This window comes from Rhopalosiphum maidis, chromosome 1 (assembly GCF_003676215.2).
Source record: "Rhopalosiphum maidis isolate BTI-1 chromosome 1, ASM367621v3, whole genome shotgun sequence".
Taxonomy (NCBI): Eukaryota; Metazoa; Arthropoda; class Insecta; order Hemiptera; family Aphididae; genus Rhopalosiphum; species Rhopalosiphum maidis.
In genome coordinates, this window is record NC_040877.1 from 23,486,944 (window position 1) to 23,508,103 (window position 21,160).

General features: G+C 23.5%; 1 protein-coding gene across 1 annotated transcript in view; it reads left to right on the top strand.

Moving 5' to 3' along the window:
• The first annotated feature begins 4,249 nt into the window (after positions 1 to 4,249).
• The window catches only part of LOC113560623 (LHFPL tetraspan subfamily member 1 protein-like), a 223,693-nt gene continuing 206,782 nt past the window's right edge, over positions 4,250 to 21,160 (top strand). The window contains exon 1 of the mRNA XM_026966612.1: positions 4,250 to 4,565. The gene's annotated coding sequence lies outside the window, so the exon portion shown is untranslated. The remainder of the gene's footprint in view (positions 4,566 to 21,160) is intronic.

The window sequence follows — 21,160 nt, forward strand, 5'->3', positions numbered from 1 at the left end:
GTAAAATCTACCAAAAAATAATAAACACGAACGTAGTGTTCAGATGTTATTTTATTACTATACCAAAACTTAATAAATAAAAATGTCCCATTTTCATTGGTTTATAGAATCGATAAACTTTCTCTTTAGTCAATTATCGTTAATTTAGCTATAGTTTCATCGAATTCAGTGTTTTGCCGAGTCTTTTATATTGGATTGGAACTGATCCGGAATCGAAAATCGTATAATTTATCATTTTTATAATACCATCATTCTTAATTTCACACATTAGATTTTCAAATCTAAGAAGAAAACGTAAGCCCTAGGCTTAGTTCTCACTTACTCCCCTACGGATGCTGCTACCTAAAATTACAATAATTCGAAATTTTTGAAAAAATAATATAAACTTTTATAGTTTCCTATAATTTAGGGCTTTTAGTATCTTAGATTCTTAATTATGGCACGTATACATTTTTAATCCAGCATAATATTTGTTTGATTATCCAAAACATACATATACATTTAATTATTAACAAGTAGTTACTTATTAAAATTAATTATTTAAAATTTATATAAGATTAATAAGGAATAGTCTATCAACAATGTAGTGGTATATCATTTTATTTCACCCATCTACAGTTATTTAAACGCATAAATATTTCATTAATCGTTTCACATTTGTGATTTTATTTTGTATATCTGTTTTGTTATTGTTGTTGTAAGAACTAAAAATAGTGTAACACAAATATTTTTAAAATTTTAATAATAAAATAAATATTAACTGATTATCATCTCATATCTGGTATATTATTAAATAATATTAATTTATATGTTTAAATTGCGAATTATTATTTAAGCCGAATTGAGTTATTACACTACTCAAAAAAATTATCTTGGTTAACAACAGAAACAAATTTTAAATAACTGTATTATTATAATAATTGTTTTAAAATTGTAGACAATTTGTTGGTATACTTTTTTGATTTTATTAATAATTAAGTTACCAAAATGTATATTATTATTAGGCATTTTTATGGGAATATAATATTGTTATATTCCAACATCGAAACTTACTTACCAAAGTAACAGTTACATAATTCATACAGATATATGTATGTATTATTATTCAATACTTTATATTTATATTTCTTATTATCTTTTCTTATGTAATTTAATAAGAGTATGTTTTTTGTTTTAATTAAATAGTTGGTTAATTGAATAAAACTTTGTATATTCATTTCTATTGATAAATTAATAGATAGATTTCATATTAAAATTTTTATAAAAATAAGATAATATGGTTTATACTATTAAGTAGTAATGGCATTGGACATTTAAATATTTTATTATTAAAATTAGCCCCTTTAAAACTGCTGACATATTTTAATTGTTTTTCTTATAATGTTATTAATTATAAATGTGTGTAATCCGAGGATTCTATACGTGTATGCAGTAAAATCAATATATTGATCTAAGTTCGAGTATAAAACTTAATGAACTCAGTTTTTATAGTATTCAGTCTCTAGAATTTCAGATACACTTAATTTATGATAAATGTAACTTACAATTATAACATAATATAGTAAAATTAATAAGTAGAATAATTATTTGAGAACACTTAAGGGTATAATTTACTCAACAGTAAATTAATTGTTCATTAAAAACGTTTTTAAATAATTATTCTTTATTAATGCTATTATACGAGTACATATACATATTATATACACTACACATTGAAGCTTTTACAATTTTCTAAAAATATTGTATTTAATTATTTATAAAAACCGTGATAAGAATTTTTATCAACATTTCTAGAAAAAAAAAAAAATAATAAAATCACATACATAATAATACGAGAGAGCGCGTATAGTAAAGTCAATTTAATCCATTGCTCTTAATTGATCACCTCTTACTTACCGACACTCAGAAGCTTCGTTGATTAATTATTTTTTAGCAGATATCTAAGTAATTTTTAATATCAAAATAAAGTTTAACGAACAAAATTAAAAATAATGCATTCTATTATTGAGAATCTGAATAAGACAGCTATTTCTACGATACGAGGAAATAACTAGAACCAATATCATTTATTTCATTGCTTGAAAGAAATATAATTCATACAAACATTTTTGGAATTTATTTATGAATTCTTGAAAGTTATAAATTGCGTTAGATCGTGGTGATATGTGGTACTTTCGTGATTTAACAGTTGTATAAAAATGTGATAAGTGTTATCAACATTTAATAATTTATGTATCCGTCCCCTACCACAAATATCTCACCAGGCTGCAGGATGATTTATATACTATTTGGACATTTTGGTTTCCATTATTTTTTACACTGATAAACACATATATTATTATGAATGTTATTTTTATTTTTAAAGTTTATTTTGTTATACTAGTTTTTATGTTTATGTTATGTCAAATAATATGTATAACTTAGATGTGCACATCTGAGTTACATTATTTTTATGTAATTGTATTATGTGTATGTTAATATAATATTTATTATAGCTATAGCTCTTTCTTTAAAGTTTATTTATACAAGCAGGACAATTTTATTTTATTCTTTGATAAATTATCTTTACCGTATCTGGGGTAACACATAACATCTTGTTTATTTTGTCCAGTTAACCTTAACAGTCTATAATTATTTCACATTTTCCTTTTATATCGTAGATCATTTTTTTCCCTAACTGTATTTTTCTTATACTCGTATAATATCGTTGGGTATAAATATACTATAATAATATGTAATATAACACGGTTAAGTTTTCATTATATTTTCGTGAAATTTATGAGCGCTCTATTGCTCTATACATTATCGATATTATACCTAGTTGGTACAAAAATAAAACAAAATATAAACATCATTACTTAAATTACTCAAAAATTGTATAAATATATACTTATTGATCGATGATTAATTATAATATAAATTTGACAACATTTGATATAAAAAATTAAATATTTATACATGAAATAGTTATTTATTTACTGAAATAATATGTTTCTAGATTTCAGTGACCTAAAGCTTTACTATGTATGATATAAGTCCGGAAACTGTTTTTTTTGTAAATCCCCCATGACGGATACATTTGAGGGGTATATTGATATTTATATATAAAGTCTTAGTCACTTTATATGAGTTAACATAATATATTTATTCAAAAATTGACTTAGATTCTATTCAAAAACGAGGAAATATTGGTTTTACTATGAAGTATTTTTTTTCAGAAAATACTTTTTAGGTAATAAAAATACTTCATAAAACCCAGGTTGTACATAAAATGGTTAGAACTTGATAGTAAACAGAACTGTAGTTTATGACATCGCTATATTGTTATTACTCAGAGGAAAAGTCAAGAAACTCATAATATTAAGACATATTTTTACATTACCTTTTCCGTTTATTTATTTATTCTTAAAAATTGTTTCAATTATCTATATATGTTGTAGATCCTTATAAATTTAATAATAAATAGGTATATTAGTACGTCATATTAAACTATATAAAATTATTACTAAAAAAATAATTTATTACCGGCTAAATGTGTTCCTATTATAATGAAATATTGCTATGATAGTTTATAGAGAAGTATTATTAATCGGTTTTTTGTATATTTGTTGTCAAGCACTTTTAGGTATTGCTTATCATGGTATCATATTTTGTGATTTTTCGTTAAAGTTCAATAATCAAATGTAGAACGTCAGCGGAAAAATTCGGGTGCAATAAAATTGTATTATACTATTCTAGAACTCTGACGATAGAAAATAAACGTTATCAGATTTTATTGTTTAAAAAATGAAACCAACAAGGTGTTACAGAAAAAAAAAATGTAAAATACGAATTAAACGAATCGGTGGCATCCGATGGATGGTGTACAGGTATTATATTGAATGCCGCACTGGTAATTATATAGTTATCGGTCACACAGATATACGCATATATTACGATGGATGTTAATAATAATAATTTGCGATTCACGAGATGAAAACGAAGTCGTTTACTGCAGCAGCAGCGGCGGCGGCGGTGGGCCTCTCGTCAAACTCTCGACGAGACGTTTTATTTATTTATTTTTTTTTCGTAGTGTCAACTTCGCGAAGAGGACGGAAACGAGACGTTAGACTTGTATGACAACGATGGTAGACGCTTTGTGCGGCGGCGGCGATGACTACTATATATGAACACCGCTACGTATCAGTCTTTGGATGGCCGATGGGGGCGGGGGCGGCGGTGGCGGTCGGCGTCGTCGACAGTAAGCCAAGCAACGCGCCGCGCGACACACGTACTTGGCGTCACACGGCTGGAGTCCTTATTGTTTTTTCCGCGCACACGATATACGAGCTTATTTCGTCCCGATTGGTATTCGCGTGGTTCGGGTCGGCATATTTATCGTAAACGGGATAGCGCCGGCGTTTTCAGGACGATCGTGACGGACGGAAAATAAAATCGCGATCGCGCGCGCGCGTGTGTGTGGGTACGAGTGTGTGGGGACGTGTTCGTGTGTGTTCTGTTGAGTATTTCGTTTAAAATTAAAATTGAATTCGTTTCATAGATTCTGCAGGTGAATTTCGACAAACGTAAGTCGTCCACGATATTGTTTTGTTTATGTATATCAATAATAATTGTTTGTGTGTAACGTAATAATTACGCGTTATGAATGAAAGGTACGCATATTTTCAATGATATTATATTGTACGACATGGCGAATTCTCATTTAATGTAATATTGTCTTGTGGATCAAATTACTTAACTATCACGTTATGTTATGTAAAACAAATTCGTTTTTATTTTAATTTCACGAAATTATGAATTTCATTTATTTATCTTCTCGTATCTCGTCTCTTGTCGTATCTCGAAGGTCTTATTTATATTATATCCATTTTGTTGGGCATATATATATATTTAGGAAATGTGATATAAATGAAAACTTTAATTTCAAACTACGTATAAGAAATTTGATATTTGTCAATTATTTAGAATTGTTTTTTTAAATTGAAAACATTTTAATTACATTTTAGTTTTAACAAAATATGTTAAAATCGGGATAAATTGGTTATGATATAAAATGTAATTTATAATTATTTATTTTTATTTCTGTGATATAATATTATATGTTATGGCTAAAAATATGTAAAATGTATTTTTGTCAGTTATCAATTATACGTATATGATAGGTAATATACACAATTTGTGAGAAAAACGGACTACTGTTCTAAAGACATTACAAATAATGTTGTTAACTTTCTTTTACAATTATAATATGTATGAGAAGCTTTAAAAATATCTTAAGGGAGTTTTTACGTATACCGCTGGGAACAATAAAATTGTATACTGTAGTATTATTTGAGAACTATTTTTTCATAAACGTAAATTTGACTAGATTTCTGACTATTATTTTAATTATGCTGAATTATTTAGATAACGTTTTACAATAACGATAAACAATAGATAAGAATGTCAATTATACATTTGTTATTAAAGGTAGTATCCAGATAAACTATGAACGATATAAATTGTACGATTTTAAATCATTACAGTTGTTTGATAGAAGGTACTTAGTTTTCAAGTAACTAATTGAAAAAGAGATCGAGTTAATCTGAAACATCCTCTAGCATCATAAAATGACCTAATCATACCAAGTATTTATAAACTGTACTAGGTCAAGAGAAGATCATAAATAATATGTATGGTTGATATATTATGCCATATACAAAAGCTTGGAGTTCGTACACGTAGATTATTTTTTACTTTAATTATTAGTATAATTTATAAATAATTAAACGACGCATACCATTAAATATTACAATTTGAAAGAAACAAGATCGTGTACAATGAAGTATTTCTAAAATAAATTTTTACGCTGTTAATATTTATACGTTAATTAAAAATTTGACTTATATGTTTAATTTTTACGAATTATAAATAAACAATTATTTTGTGATTCAGTAATTGTATTATAAAAATGTATGTGGTTTGTATTGACTATAGTGTTATGCAATTTTAATGATAAGCAAGTGGGAAAAACATATTTCAGTAGAACACAGTTTCTGTAGTTAGCCAACAACTAAAGTAAATTATTTTATCGAATTCAAAATGTAAAAATGTACCACATAAGTGCATTATAACAATAAAAAGTTAATATTAAATAAATATTAAGTAACCAAGATACAAATATACAGATATATACTAGTTCAAATTAACCGTATAGTATAAAACGTCAAAGTAATAGTTTTAGATAATTTAATTCACTGAATGTTTGGAGATCAATTATTGGGATAAACATATTATATGCATGATGTTAAGTCCAGTTCACAAAAATGGTCTGATAAAAATGTATTCAAATTCAAGAATGGTGTTATTATTGGTAACTATGGAAACGAATGTCGCCACGGTATTCACGTCACGACAATATATATGTATAGGTAATGTTATAATGTATTCTGAATCTTTGTATGTATAATTTATATACAAACACACACACACACACACACACACACACACACACACACACACACACACACACACACATATATATATATACACATATAGAAATGTTGAACTCAAATTATAAATTTATATAGGCTCTTATTATGAAAATTCGTTATTTACAACTATACAAAATGTTATTAAAAACAGAATATTATATATTTTTTAATGCAATATATGCATAATAATTATGTAATCGTAACACTTTTCTTTTATTTTATTTTATAATAAGCAAGTATGTATTTAATTATTATGTTTAGTGAACAAACATTTTCATTTTGTAATTTTAGATTCTGAGCGGAGTAATGAATGTATTTATTTTACAATGATGTTAATCTATTTATTATTATTATTATTATTATTATTATTATTATTATTATGTGTATGACGTGTAAACGATAAGTAAATAATAAAAAACTTCAATTTTTTAACGTTGAGAACTATTTTTGATAGAAAATTGGATCTAGTTGATATTTTAAAGAGGTTAAAAATTCAAAACTATAAATTCCTAGAATTTGTATTTTACAATCAGGAAAAACAAAAAATAAGAATATTTACACAAATCTTGACAAAATCGGTTTTTATTTTAAGTAACTCAAAAATGATACATGAAATTTACACCAAGTGTTTTTCTATATTATTATTTTCTAATTACTATATAATGTTTAAAATATTCAGACTATTTTTGAGATATTTATAAGAATGTTAAATTTTCAGTTTCTTTTTAGGTTTAGACGTTTTAGTTTTTCTAGAAATATTGATTTAAAATTTTTTTCTGGGTCTAATTGTAATACAAGATCCCACATAAGTGTTGTTCTTATACTTTTATAATCATTTTAAAAATACATATTAAGCACAATTTATTTTTAAAGTTACAATTTTAAGGAAATTCGTCAAAATTGCAAAAAAATGTAATTTATTTTGCAGTAGATATTCAGAAGAAACTTTTAATTGTATGGTATCTAAGTTTTGAAAATGTAATACAAGGTTCCTCATAAGTAGTTTATACTGGGACTATAACATCTAAATATAAATAACAATAATTTTTTTTTTTTTATAGGTATTTTAAGTTAAAATTATATTAATTATTTTTTTATAATTCAAAAATAATACTTAAAACTTTTATGTTTAATATATTATGCATTTGACTATGTATAATGACATTTTTATTTATTTTAAGATATTATCTATTTATACTATGAATCTATTTTTACTGTCTTACGGTATTTACAGAAATATTTTATTAATAAATTATTAGTTGAGTTGTATAAGTTGATATTATATAGTAAATAAATATATTGATCATAACAATACTAATAGTATAATAAATGCAATATTTTCGAAAAAAAATTATACCAGCTTACCGCAATACTAAAAGTAATATAAATGACTTAACTCTCTATATTTATCAAAATATAAGATATCATATTGAATATATTTAGTGATATTGATTGACAGAGACCATCTCCGCTCAGAATCGTTTTTCGTATAAAATTATAATATATCATTGATTTCAAATTTAATACACCCATCATAGTAGTAACTAATTCGACACCTAATGTACAGCGGTGTGGTATCCATTTGCCTACTTTTTTTTTTTTTATCTCATCGGTTGAAATTGTATTTCTAAATACAATAACCCTAACATATATATCTTAAATTTTGAGTAGAGCGACGAATATATTGATTTTTAAATTTTAAATTCATGTCTACTTAATTTTTAAATTATTATTCTAAATTGTTTTTTTTTCTAAAACGTTTGGTGCATTCCACACTAAATAAGTACCTACTGAATGTCTGAATATATTATAGTTTATCGGTTACAATTATTATACCGTTGAGATTTTCGAATAAAAGGTACGGAAAGAAAACAAAATTATTTTTCTTTCCTATTCTTTAAAGTTAGTATAAAAAATTTATCGAAAATACGTTATACATATACTTACTTACATACATGAATATAACTTTATATCAGTACATAGGTGAAATATGACATATTTATTAGTAAAAATTATGTATGTATTATAAGTATTTATTAATTTAAACAAAATAGAAATAAACAGAAATTGTTATATTGGACACTAATTTCATTTTACTACCATTGCAAATTATAGAGGTTAATTATTATTTCCAGTTTTAAAATACGAATAACAATTCTGTGAAAAGTTAAGTTATTTAAAAAAATAGTCAAGTAGCTTTATACATTTATTTAATATATTTATATTTATATGATATTTTGAATAAACTTGCAATAACATATTGTGTATGGAATATTTTTATTGTTACTAAAATAATATTCTATCAAATCAAAACACATTTTTGTATACACTTTTGTATGCTGTGTACCTGTGTATAATAAGTATAAATTAATTAATTTGTTGTTGTTTTTTTAAATGTATAAGGAACGTCAAACGTATGTTTAGTGTTTGTAAGAAAATATTAAAATTTATTACAACCCATAGCAAAAAATAAAGATTAAGTGGCTTTTCAATATTACTGATAATTTTACAGTTTTCAGATTTTTTCAAAAATAACTAACATTTTCAACGATAAGAAAATTGTGGGTGTATAATAAGTAATAACTGCATTTATATATATATTTTTTTTATTACTCAGAAGAAATATAAACTGTTATAGTTTCCTTGATGTACCTACCATTGGTACCATGGTTGAATCTAAAATAATGACTGAGTGGTTTAAAATGTTGAAGTCAAATGGATATCAAAATGTTTAAAATGTATTTAAAATACTATACATGTGTAATATACTGTAAACCAATTGATTGTTATTTTTATGTATAACGTATAAAAAGGAAATATGGATTTCGTATAGAATTCTCATCTCATCAACAAAATATACACATTAAGTTTGACAAACTCATAACGAGTTCATCAAAACAGCATAATATTATATGTTTAAAGTCGGATTTTATCTTTACGACAAACTTACATTCACCGTGACCTTATGTCGATGTGTATATTGATAATGTCGTTCGAGAGAAGATAGATGTTATTCCTTTTTTTATCCTCTCCTCTTTACCTTAATACATGTAAGTATGTAGAGCTCCGGTTTTAGGACTCTCGTGTCAATGGTGAATGAATAATGTATAGCGGCTGCTATCCCGGGTCTCCAGCGCTAAAATTATGTACGAAGTAAAATAACGTGCTTTAATGGAGATAACATGAGGGAGTGTGGTGAGATGAAGTGTAGTAGAAACTGACAAAAAACCGAGAACCGTGTTACCTAAACCGGAAAACTTTATTAGATGGAAAAATATACACGTCAAAAAAGGCCGCGTAGTTAGTAAAAATGGTGGAAAAAACATTTTTGTAGTTATTTATACAATTGATAGTGTAAAATATAAATTATTTAAATTATTGGAATTTGATAGTAATACATTTACACAACGTTATTATTCAAATGTATATACCTATAATGTTATTCTTGCATACGTTTATGAACGCATATTAGTGTATTACTCTAATTCATCGAATTCAGGTAATTACAATATTATTTTCTAGAAACGCAGATAAGAATATTTTTGATTTTAACATAATTCAATATTGTTTATAATAACTCAACTCGGATTTCTTAATGATTGACCGTACTTTTAGAAGCTTAAATGAGGATGAATAAATATTGAATGAGTTGTATTTTTTAATACGTCTATTAAATTTTGTTTTCATTCACATTTACATGTAACAAAATGTAGTAAAATAAACTAGCTTGTAATAAGACAATATTAAAAGATACGTATCGTTTAAATCGTATTCAAAAGTATGAGTGTTAATGAAGTGAAGACATTTTTTTTTATTGTGATATTATATGCAAAAAATTATTTTAATATTATTGTCTGTATTTTAATTACTATTGTTATCTATTCAAAATATTATACAATTAAATTTGTTTAATATATTATAATAATATGTAATTGAGTAGGTAACTACAAATTATTTATGAGCAGTTGATGATAAAAATCAACATGAAAGACGATAGCCAATAATAATATAGCATTTTCTTATAATAACCGATTATTATGAAACCTTAAAATATTCTAAAAGCACTAAACAATAGAATTTGTATTGAAAAACGAGATTTTTAACCACTGTAATCTATTTAATTATAAAATAAGCACAATTTATTATAATATAATCATTGAAAACTTCTTTCTCTTAAATATTTTGTGAAGTAGGTAGATCAATATTATTCTAAAGTACTAAATCTATTGTTTTTTGAAAAATATTATGTTTTTTAATTTTAAATAATGTGTACATTTTTCTTTGCAAAGTACCTATACAATGTGTATTGTATAATAAGTAAATTTTAGGAGGGAATTAATCAATAGTGAGTGGGAATGACGATAATTTAATTACTATGGACAATAATGTATTTTTTTTTGAATAGAAATCATATAATATGATATATATATATATAATTTCAGTTAGTTTATAAATATTTTTATTAAAATATAGAAAAATACAACGTACCTACCAATATTGCGATAAAGCAAATAAAATGAGACGAATGTTTCACACATTTTTACTATATAGCAGTCATTCTACTTTTGAAATTCTATTTCTTGTTAAAAAGAATTGAATATACGGGTGACATTTTTTCCATGCATTTTCAAAAAAATAAAAATAAGCAAAATAAAATACTGAACAGTATTGTTAGCAAATGCATAATATTTGTGTGTAAATTAAATTATTCTTTTATGGTAGAAATGTAACAAACATAAATAATTTAGTAGAATGTGTATATTGGTTATAAAACCAATATTCATTTTTAGAAAAAAAAATTAATACACCAGGAACTCTCTTTACTGTATAAGAGGTTTAAAATATGCCTCATCATTGTTGATAACTAATAAAATGTTAAATTGAAATCCAATGATAAATGATGGTATACAATAACGAGTGAAGAAGACGGGAAATCAAAAGTCATTATCTATATTTTCTAAGAATAGTTTATGTATTATTATATTTTATTGTATTTATTTCTTTAATCAGCTTTTTTTACTCATTTTTACATGATTTATAAGTTAAAAGTCATTAACATTAATTCGTGTAAAGGAAAATAGGTTTGTGATATAAATTAGTTAGAATTAGTAAAAAATACTAAGAACATTGTATTGTGGATGGGAAATTTATATTATAAATACATGGTTATAATTTAACTATAAATTAATTACCTACACGTTTTTTTCTTTTAGAATTTCAAAAAACATTAATTTTGTTGAAAACTGATAACGCGTGAATATTTTTGTTTTTATACAGTTCTTTTATTTTTATTTTTTCCCAAATTACAAGAAAAAAACTGGGTATGTTCTTCTATTAATCTTTCAATGTACCGAATAGATTAAATTTTCTACCGGAATCATGTTAATTTTTTTTTTATCCAAAAATGACGGTATAGATTATACTTTTTGTGTGTATATTTATAAACATACAAAACAACTCACAATATTGTAAAAACAATCTTCATACAGAACCCAAAAGTGAACATATTTAACACATAGAATGTTACACTATATTTATATAACTAAGTTTTATTTCCCATAAAATATGGTTTTCTTTCAGTGTTTATCAAAAACTTTAGGTCATATTGCTATTGTTTTATTTTAATATATTTATAAAACCTATATTTTGTCGTGTATTATTTTTTCTTCGTCTTATATTATTATTATATTTATGAAATATAAATAATTTTATTAATACTTTTTCTATTTAATACTATACAATTTCAGTCAAGTTATTGATGCATTTTTTTTAATAAAAGTAATTTAATATAAATGTTTATTTTCCAACCTAGGAAATAGTAAAGCTCACATATTATGATAACTTGTTTTCTATATTATTATTTGAATTATTTATATTAAAAGTAATTAAAATTGAAGAAAAACATGTTTTTTTTAAAAAAAAACTTTTGTGTATAAAGTATTGTTTTTATTACATTATTTTCAAAACAATAAAAAAAAAACACTTACGTAGTATATTATTGTAAAGCAATTGATTTAAATTTATTTTTAATCAGTTTGGTAATCTGTTAAAAACATCATATTATGTCATCTTTAATTGTATAAAGCGGTCTTGATTTATAACAAAATAAACCATAAACGTTTAATTTGATATTATATGTCCACACTCACATAAACTTTTGATTATTTCTTGATGTTTATTTTTTTTGTAAGAGATGGCAATTGGTAATTTTTTTTGTTATCATAGTGATTTTAACTATAATTTCTTAACAATTATAACTATTAAAAATAGTATTTATTTAACAAATTAAAATCGTATATTATGCATCAATTATTTATAACTAAACACAAAGAAAATTAAAACAATCTTGTTTTAAAAACAAATAGATGTATAAAAATCTGTTAACTAAATATTTTGATTTGTTTCCAGTCATTAAATATGAGTTGATTAATCAAAAATACATATTTTTACAGTTTTGTATACAAACATAATAATTATTTATGAAAGAATATACTGTTTAGCTAAAAATTTAATTTATTTCAGTATTTATTCAGGGATCAAAAAATTATAATAACATTATGCTTTTAAAAATGAGTTTGAAATTAAACTTAGATTTAACCGAATATAGTCGATATGTGAAAAAAGTGGTTCTAGACTTTATAAGCAATTTTATTGTTTATATAATAAAAAATATCTATTCGTGTTTAACATTTTAATAAAATCAACTTTTATAAAGATTATATAATATAAATTTAGTATGGGCTCTTAAAATAAAATCAATGCATAATAGTGACGGTTATGAGTGAATTATAATTGAAAGAAAGTTTAAATGTGAAAATAGTGTTATTAAATATAATACATAAAAAAAAAAAATAATGTTAACAGGAAAAATAGAATAATGTTCTAATTTATCATAACATGTAAAGTGTAAAAGCAAAGTTACGATAATAATCTTGAAAGCGTTACCGACAAAACTTTAATAACGTTGAAAATAAAATTATGAAAACGTTTTAAATCTTAAGAATCTTATAATATATATATATATTTATCTTTTTAAATCATATATTTAATTAATTATTTTAAATAGTAACAATTTTTCTCCGTCCTATATATTAGATCTGTCGAAATTTTGATATTTGTTAATTTATTAAAGCCATACTGTAAAAAATATGTGTCTAACCATTATTAATAATTAAATATTTACTATTTAATTAATATGGTGTATTACATAGGTCTCTTATTCTATTACTTTTTTATTGTGTCAATAAAATATATTAAATAAAAACCTTTGGAAAGAGATACAGTAGGGCTAATGATCAAATCGAACACATGTTCAAAGAATTATACAAATTTATATCATCTTTAATACGTGGTTTTTAACGAATGATTTTTGAAATTTTATTTGTATTTTCATATTACATTCAGTAATACATCAACATTAATAAATAAAAAAAACTATTGATCGTAACCTGTTTAATACCAACGTTTATTGCATAATGCATAGTATCAGGTAATATGTACTACTACCTCCTATTTGCTATTGCCTATTGATACTTTAGTCTATACAATGAAATTTGAGCTTCAGCAGCCACTACAATAAACGAGATAAAAGCATATCTAATTTAAACACTTTTTGAACACAACATTTTCAAACAAATTACAATTCTAACATTTTACTTTCATAGACATGACATTCGATCATTTATTTTACTCTAGACGAATATCATAAAGGCATAAAGGCGTAAAAATAAAATAAAATAAAAATGTTTATAATGTTTAAATATAGGAAAGTTAAACTTTAGGATTCAATCATATCAATCAACATATTCTAGTTAATTTACATGAATATTAATATTAAAAATGTAATATAATATAGTACTTTAAAACATGTGTAAGTTTTCCTTTTAGTTAGAAATATTATCAGAATCAAATAATATTTCAATTTTTTTAAAGATAACTTACGTTTACAATGTGCAAATCACATAATTCAAACATAATAATAGATATCATACTTAATCAGATATCAAGCTAAACAATTATTAAAAATTAATTTAATATATTTAATTGTGTATAGGTATGTCTACAATATTTTCTCAAGAGCACTTTTTTTAATAATGTTATTAATTAAAATAATGTTTTATTAGATTATAATAAACTCAGAAGTTAATAACTTATAAAAGCTGCAAGTATTTTAAAAAGTGTTTTTATTATAAGAATTTAATAAACTATTAAACAAATTGTAAATTTTTTTTTTTTTTGGTAACCTTTTTTGTTAAACTTTTGAAACAGTAAAAATGCGTCGTGTTTTAACTTAGAGGGTGGTTTTTGGTAGTAAATTGGATCTTGTTTGTATTTTAGGGTGATAAAAGAAAATATTTCTTAGAATTTTTCTCAACAATTGAGAAAAACAAAGCAAAAAATTTAGGAGAAACAACAATTTTTCACTAAACCAATTATCGATAAAATTGATTTATTTATTTATTTTATATTTTGAAAACAATTGAGTAGAAAATCTTGAAATTTGCAACAAGTATTTATATTATAATATTCTATAATACTTGGTATTATTTTTGAAATATTTTGCTCTATTTATAAACATTTGAAATTTTAATTTATTTTCATAAAATAGTAGTAAAATTGTTTGAAATTTAATAGTTTAAAAATTGAATATTATTATTTATGCTAAAACATAAACATCTAAAATATATAAATAGATATGTGATTTTTTTTTTTTTATGGAAATTTTGAGTTCTATTTCTTACTTTAGACCAAAATACATAATATTTAAACAATGTATTATGATATTAATTATTATTTTGTTATTTTAAAATATAATTGGTAATAAATTGAAACCTTTATGTAAATTATTATGTGTTATGTACAAAAAGAGATTTTAAAAACGTTTATACTAATTTTTTGATATTGCGTTTTTATTTGAGGATCTTAACCTTGTTGTTTTATTGCAAATCAGTATTGAATCAAAAGTTAATTATAATAATTTACACTATTAACTATTATAAGAATCAAATATAAATAATAATTATTAAAAAATAAAATATTTTTTGTAAAAATAGATTTAATCTACTGACTGATTGTAAAATAAATTATTTTAGTGGTAATAAACATAATATATCATAAAATATACTTTGCAAGGATAACAAACCATATTCACTAAGAATCGTTTTCATATGCAATGATTTATCATTGAATTCAAATTTAACATATATATATTATAGTGACTTACTTAATGATGAAGTTCACATTCTGTACATCAAAGTTGATACTTAGTTTTCTTTTTTTAAATATGGCATTTATTAGGTTATCAAAAATTAATATCTAACTATGCAAAATGTATTTTTTTAAAAGTCTAAGTGTTAGTAACCAAATTTTGAATTACATTAATAATAATATTTGTATTAAACTTAATTGTTAACGAAATTAAATATTGTTTTATTAATTATTTAATAACTCAACTTTTTCACTGTCGTTATAGTTATTCCCTATCGTTTGAATTGTCTGTATAAAATCTAGATTTTTATTTATAATGAACTGAATTTTATTTGTAAAGTTTGGTACTTCAAATAGTATTTCAATACATATAAATTATTCCCAATGAAAATATTGAACTTTTTATCTCTATAAAATAAATTTGTATTTATTTTTTTCAAAAAATATATTATATTATTATAAAAGATAAAATATTTACATTTGCATTTGTATAATCAATATACCATTATTAATGAGTGTACTTTTAAAGTTATTTATTTATTTAAACTCATTTTCAGATTCAAGTATTCTGAATGTATTTTTGTACTTATATTAAGAAAAAATATTAATATTTAATATGATATTATAAGGTTAGATTAACAATATAATAAAATAACTGAATTTCTTATTTTGTTATGGAAATAACAATAAAATATGAAATACTTAACGTTGCGTTGATAATTTACATTGGTATGTTAAAAATAGGTATTTATCATCTAATTATAATGCCAACACTAATAAGTTGTTTTTATATGTTTATTTATATGAAATTATAAACTAACATTAAATATTTGGTAAAACCCGTGAATACACAACAGTACATACAATTAAATAGGTACTTAATGATTCTCTAAATTTTTAGTTTTTAAACAATATTTTAGTAAATTATTAATTTTGGAATTTATTTCTATGATATAATATATTCTCTTGAGTTACATGTTATCACAAGAATTTACAGTATAGTCCGATAATATTCAGTATTATATTTGATTATAATTTTAATCATTTTCATTATAATAAGAATAATAATTACAATGCAATAAATTATTATCTTGTAATCCATAGGACAATTGAAATTCCTTAGAGAATACAACTAAACCTCGTTAGAGGTTACTCGTAAGTTACAATAATATAATATCGTAAAATACAAAAGTTATCTAATAAATACGATTTACTAGGTTTAATTGTTGTTGTATTTCTTTTTTTTTGGTTTTAGAAGACTTATTTTTCTTAGTAAATGAATTTTCATTCTTAATTCTTAATGCATTTAATATAAGTTAGCAATCATCATATGATGGTAATGTATATGGTACAAATTTTGATTTTACATAGACTAGTAATAACGAATTATACTGAGAAATATTTTTAGTTGTAAAATATTTGTCATCTTAAAATAAATAATTATATTATAATTAAAATAAAATACAATTTTTGATTGTATTTTGCGTTGTAAAAAAATGGTACAAGATACCGTTAATGGCATTATTTTTTGTAATTAATTATATTTTCTGTAAAGGTGTTGTATTTATAAAAAACACTTTCTTATAATTATATATTAATAATAAATATGTCTATTATATAACGATTGGTGTAAATTAACTGATATTTCTTAATCACGGAATACAAATAACACGATTTATTATGAAGTTCTTGAATTGAAACTATTAACTTAGAACTTAAACTTTTAACTAAGTTAAAATTGCAATCCACTAATCAATGATTCATTTTTATAATGCATGATAAAGGTGTACGAATAATTGTACTATAATCAAATTTACGATAATCTTTTCATAACTTTACACTCTAAAATTGACATAATAAAAATTTAAGGAAGATAATTTTTTTAGCAATAACATTATAATAAATTATTGTATTCTGCAATAATACATATGAAATAATATTATTATATTATAAGCTGTTAGATATTTTTCAGTTTTGATTATTTAATAAACCAATGCGAAATCATAAAACTAATGTTTTTTATAATTCAGTAATACAATATAGTATATACACACACACACATACATATTGGTATCGTTTTATTAGCAGTTAATTTGTATTACATTATTCCACCTTACATTTTCACACATCATAAATGCCTCAAATCGTATATAATCTTACTATTAATACACGAACGCGTTGGTTAAGTAACCTCAGGGTTTAGACTGGTTGTGAACGCTGTAATTATATGAAACTTGGTAAAATGTATGCGTTACGGTAATTATATTCGTTCAAAAAACTTTGTTTGGTGAAAGTGTTATTGCGCACGGAAACGCTCACCAAACAATGTATCGAGATCTTCAAAACTTACTCAGAGTTTGGACAGTAGACCAAGACTATACCATAAAATCGTATTAAAATGGTTTATTGACCTTGCCTTGTTTGTTCAGCTCACTAAGAACTCAGCTACCATCAAGTCTAATGTACACGTAAAGCTGTACACGATTATTATAATAAACGATGCTAAATTTTCAGATTAAAGCTAAAATAGACCACCGAACGTTATTGTTTTGTATTTTTCATAAACAAATTAATAAATTACAACCAAGGAAATTTAAAAACAAACTTGAATGAATAATTAAACTGTTGAAGTATGACATGATAATATCATAATAAATAATTAATACAAATAAAACTATTTTTTTTTAACGCGGCGCATTGTATATGCAATTTTAATACAATAAATCTAATGCTTGTTATTACGTCGTACTATATTATATTATGTAATTAAAAATGTTTTCCACGAGTTCATAAAGATGACGTCTTATTTTATTACTGTCAATATAGTTATTAAATTACACCTACTATTTAATTATCTAATACATTTGTTGTAACAGTGGTATAATTTTAATAAATATTAATTTTAATACCATTTTCATTTTATCTAAAACAGAAATGCTCTTTGTTTGGTAAATTAGTTTTATTTTCACCAACGAATTAATTTTTTATTGAGGGTCCTGATATAATGATGTTTTATGATTAGTATCCGAGATTTAATTTTTTTCATGTATAATATTCTATCGTATAAAAAAATACATCCTATACACGTGTTTTAGCTGGAACATTAAGATCATTAAAAAATACATATATCGTTATATATAGAATGTTATAATAAGAAATAATAATTTAATATTCTGGGCATTAAGGAATTTGAAACGCACTCCCGTTCAAAACTCATAAATCTCTTTGAAAACACTGTATATAGTAAGCCGTGTAGATATTTGTTCAATAGTTGTAAGTTGAGATATGAATTTCATTATTATCCTCAGCTGATGCTTGAGGATAATTAATTATATGTTGAGAAACTAACAGAGAATAGTTTCTTTATTCTGCGAAATTTTAAAATTTTATATTAAATTATATTTTCTAAATTATTTACATAATTATTAATGAATTTTAGGTATTTAAGTCAAAAGATCTGTACTTATTTTTTTACTCCTTCGTTTTAATTAATCTGTTTGTATTTTTTTTTAAATATTCCATAAAATCAAATTTGTTTATTAATTAATAAAAGTAGATATATTTTAATTTTTTAATAAGAAAAACAAAATGTATTACCTATTTAAAAAATAAAAATTAATCTTTCTTTTTATATTTTCAGTAAAATAACTTGCTTTAATAATCCAATTGTTATTGGTTAAATAAGAATTATAAACTTTCAGTAATATGGCGTATTCAAGTATAGTTAAAATTAATTTTTATTTAAAATATGTACCAAATATCTCCAAGCACAAAAGAGTTATGAATTTATAAAATCCCTATTAAATACATTCATTAATTTTGTTTCATTCTGTAAGTCTCTTGTCTTATGTAACTTTTAAGACTTAGAGCAACCGCATTTAAACAATTTCAATATAACATTAGAACATATTTCTTTTATTTTGAGAAGATTCCAGTAATTCAGTAATATAAATTCATAAGAACCATCTGTTTACCATGTCGTATTCAAATTGGCTAAGGGAAGAAATAATGATTACTATAATTGAATATATCATGTCACTGTAGAAAATCACAAATGGTTTCTGAAAATGAATAGTAAGACAATGAAATAAGAGCCAACTAAACTATTCCTTTGTAAGCTTCAATTTGGTAATTTTTTTATACTCCAGTTCCGTTATATGAAAATGTATATTTTGTTCTTCCTGTAATGGCACACAATACATTGGATTATATATATTAATAATTATAATACTCTCAAAATATTACTGGAAATATCTTAGAGGTAGAGGGTGCCTAGTGACGAAGTATTTTGAAAATTATGTGATATAGTTCATTACGTAATTTTGATGTGTCACAGTCAGCAGTGACGTAAAAATGGATATCAGCTTCCACCACATCGGTGTGGTGACAAACAAGCGCGAACGCAACCAGTTTCTGATGATTGAGTAGTTATTATTAACTTGAATAAAGTTATGCGGCTTGTCAATGTTTTTACTCTAGATGTATCCATTGATTGCTGAAATAGGTTAGCCCAATATTTTAATTTTGTAAATCATAATAGTAGTGGCTAGTAACTTTAAACAATTTAAACTTTAAAAAATCGATATCTTCACTGCACGCTTAATTCCCTAATATTCTATTATATCTCTGGCATTAGCGTCGAGAATTTAGCCATTATTTTTTTTTTTGTTCAATCAATTTCATGGCTCGCACGGTGATGCAATTGAAGCTCTTTTTTAATTAAATTTTAATTTTAGAATGAAATTTTTAGTTGTTGACGTCATCCAGTTAGTAAGTGCTGCCATTTCATATTCTATAGCAATAATATCCTAAACAGGTCTTGGTGCTGGGATAAACTCATTGATTAGTTTTTAGCGGTCTATTTTTTTGACGATTTTACCTACGAAGCTAATTCGCTGATTGAATCGCTGATCCAAAAACTAAATGCAATATATTTGCACATTTACATAGGCTAAGTGACTTATCCTTAAGTACCCACTAGTCCATCTCACATAGACGCGAGATTAAGAAAAACTGGTTGATGTATTACTCGGATGGCCTTTATATAAATGTGAGCTAATGTCCTTGGTTCTAGACCATCATTCTCACTGATGAAATGAGAAGTATGCCTTCTGTTTTAAACCACTAGGTTGTTTCAGTCGCTATTCGTTTAATTAAAAAAGTACCATTATTGAATTTTATTTATTTTTAAATTTAAAATATATGTATATTTTTTTCGTGAGTTTTATCTTAGATAGTATAGATTCAACTATAAAACGTATTATATAATATTATAACATAAAAAATAAATTCAAATTTTTTAAATCATTTTATAATTTCCTTTTGAATAATTACAAATTATTTTAGCCTCATATTAAATAAATATTAGATAATATACCATAAATATATGTATATATATATAATATGTAATAAAATATTTTTTTTATGTTTTGAATTTTATAGTACTCCTCTGAGGAGTACTAATTGTGTATTAACTAACT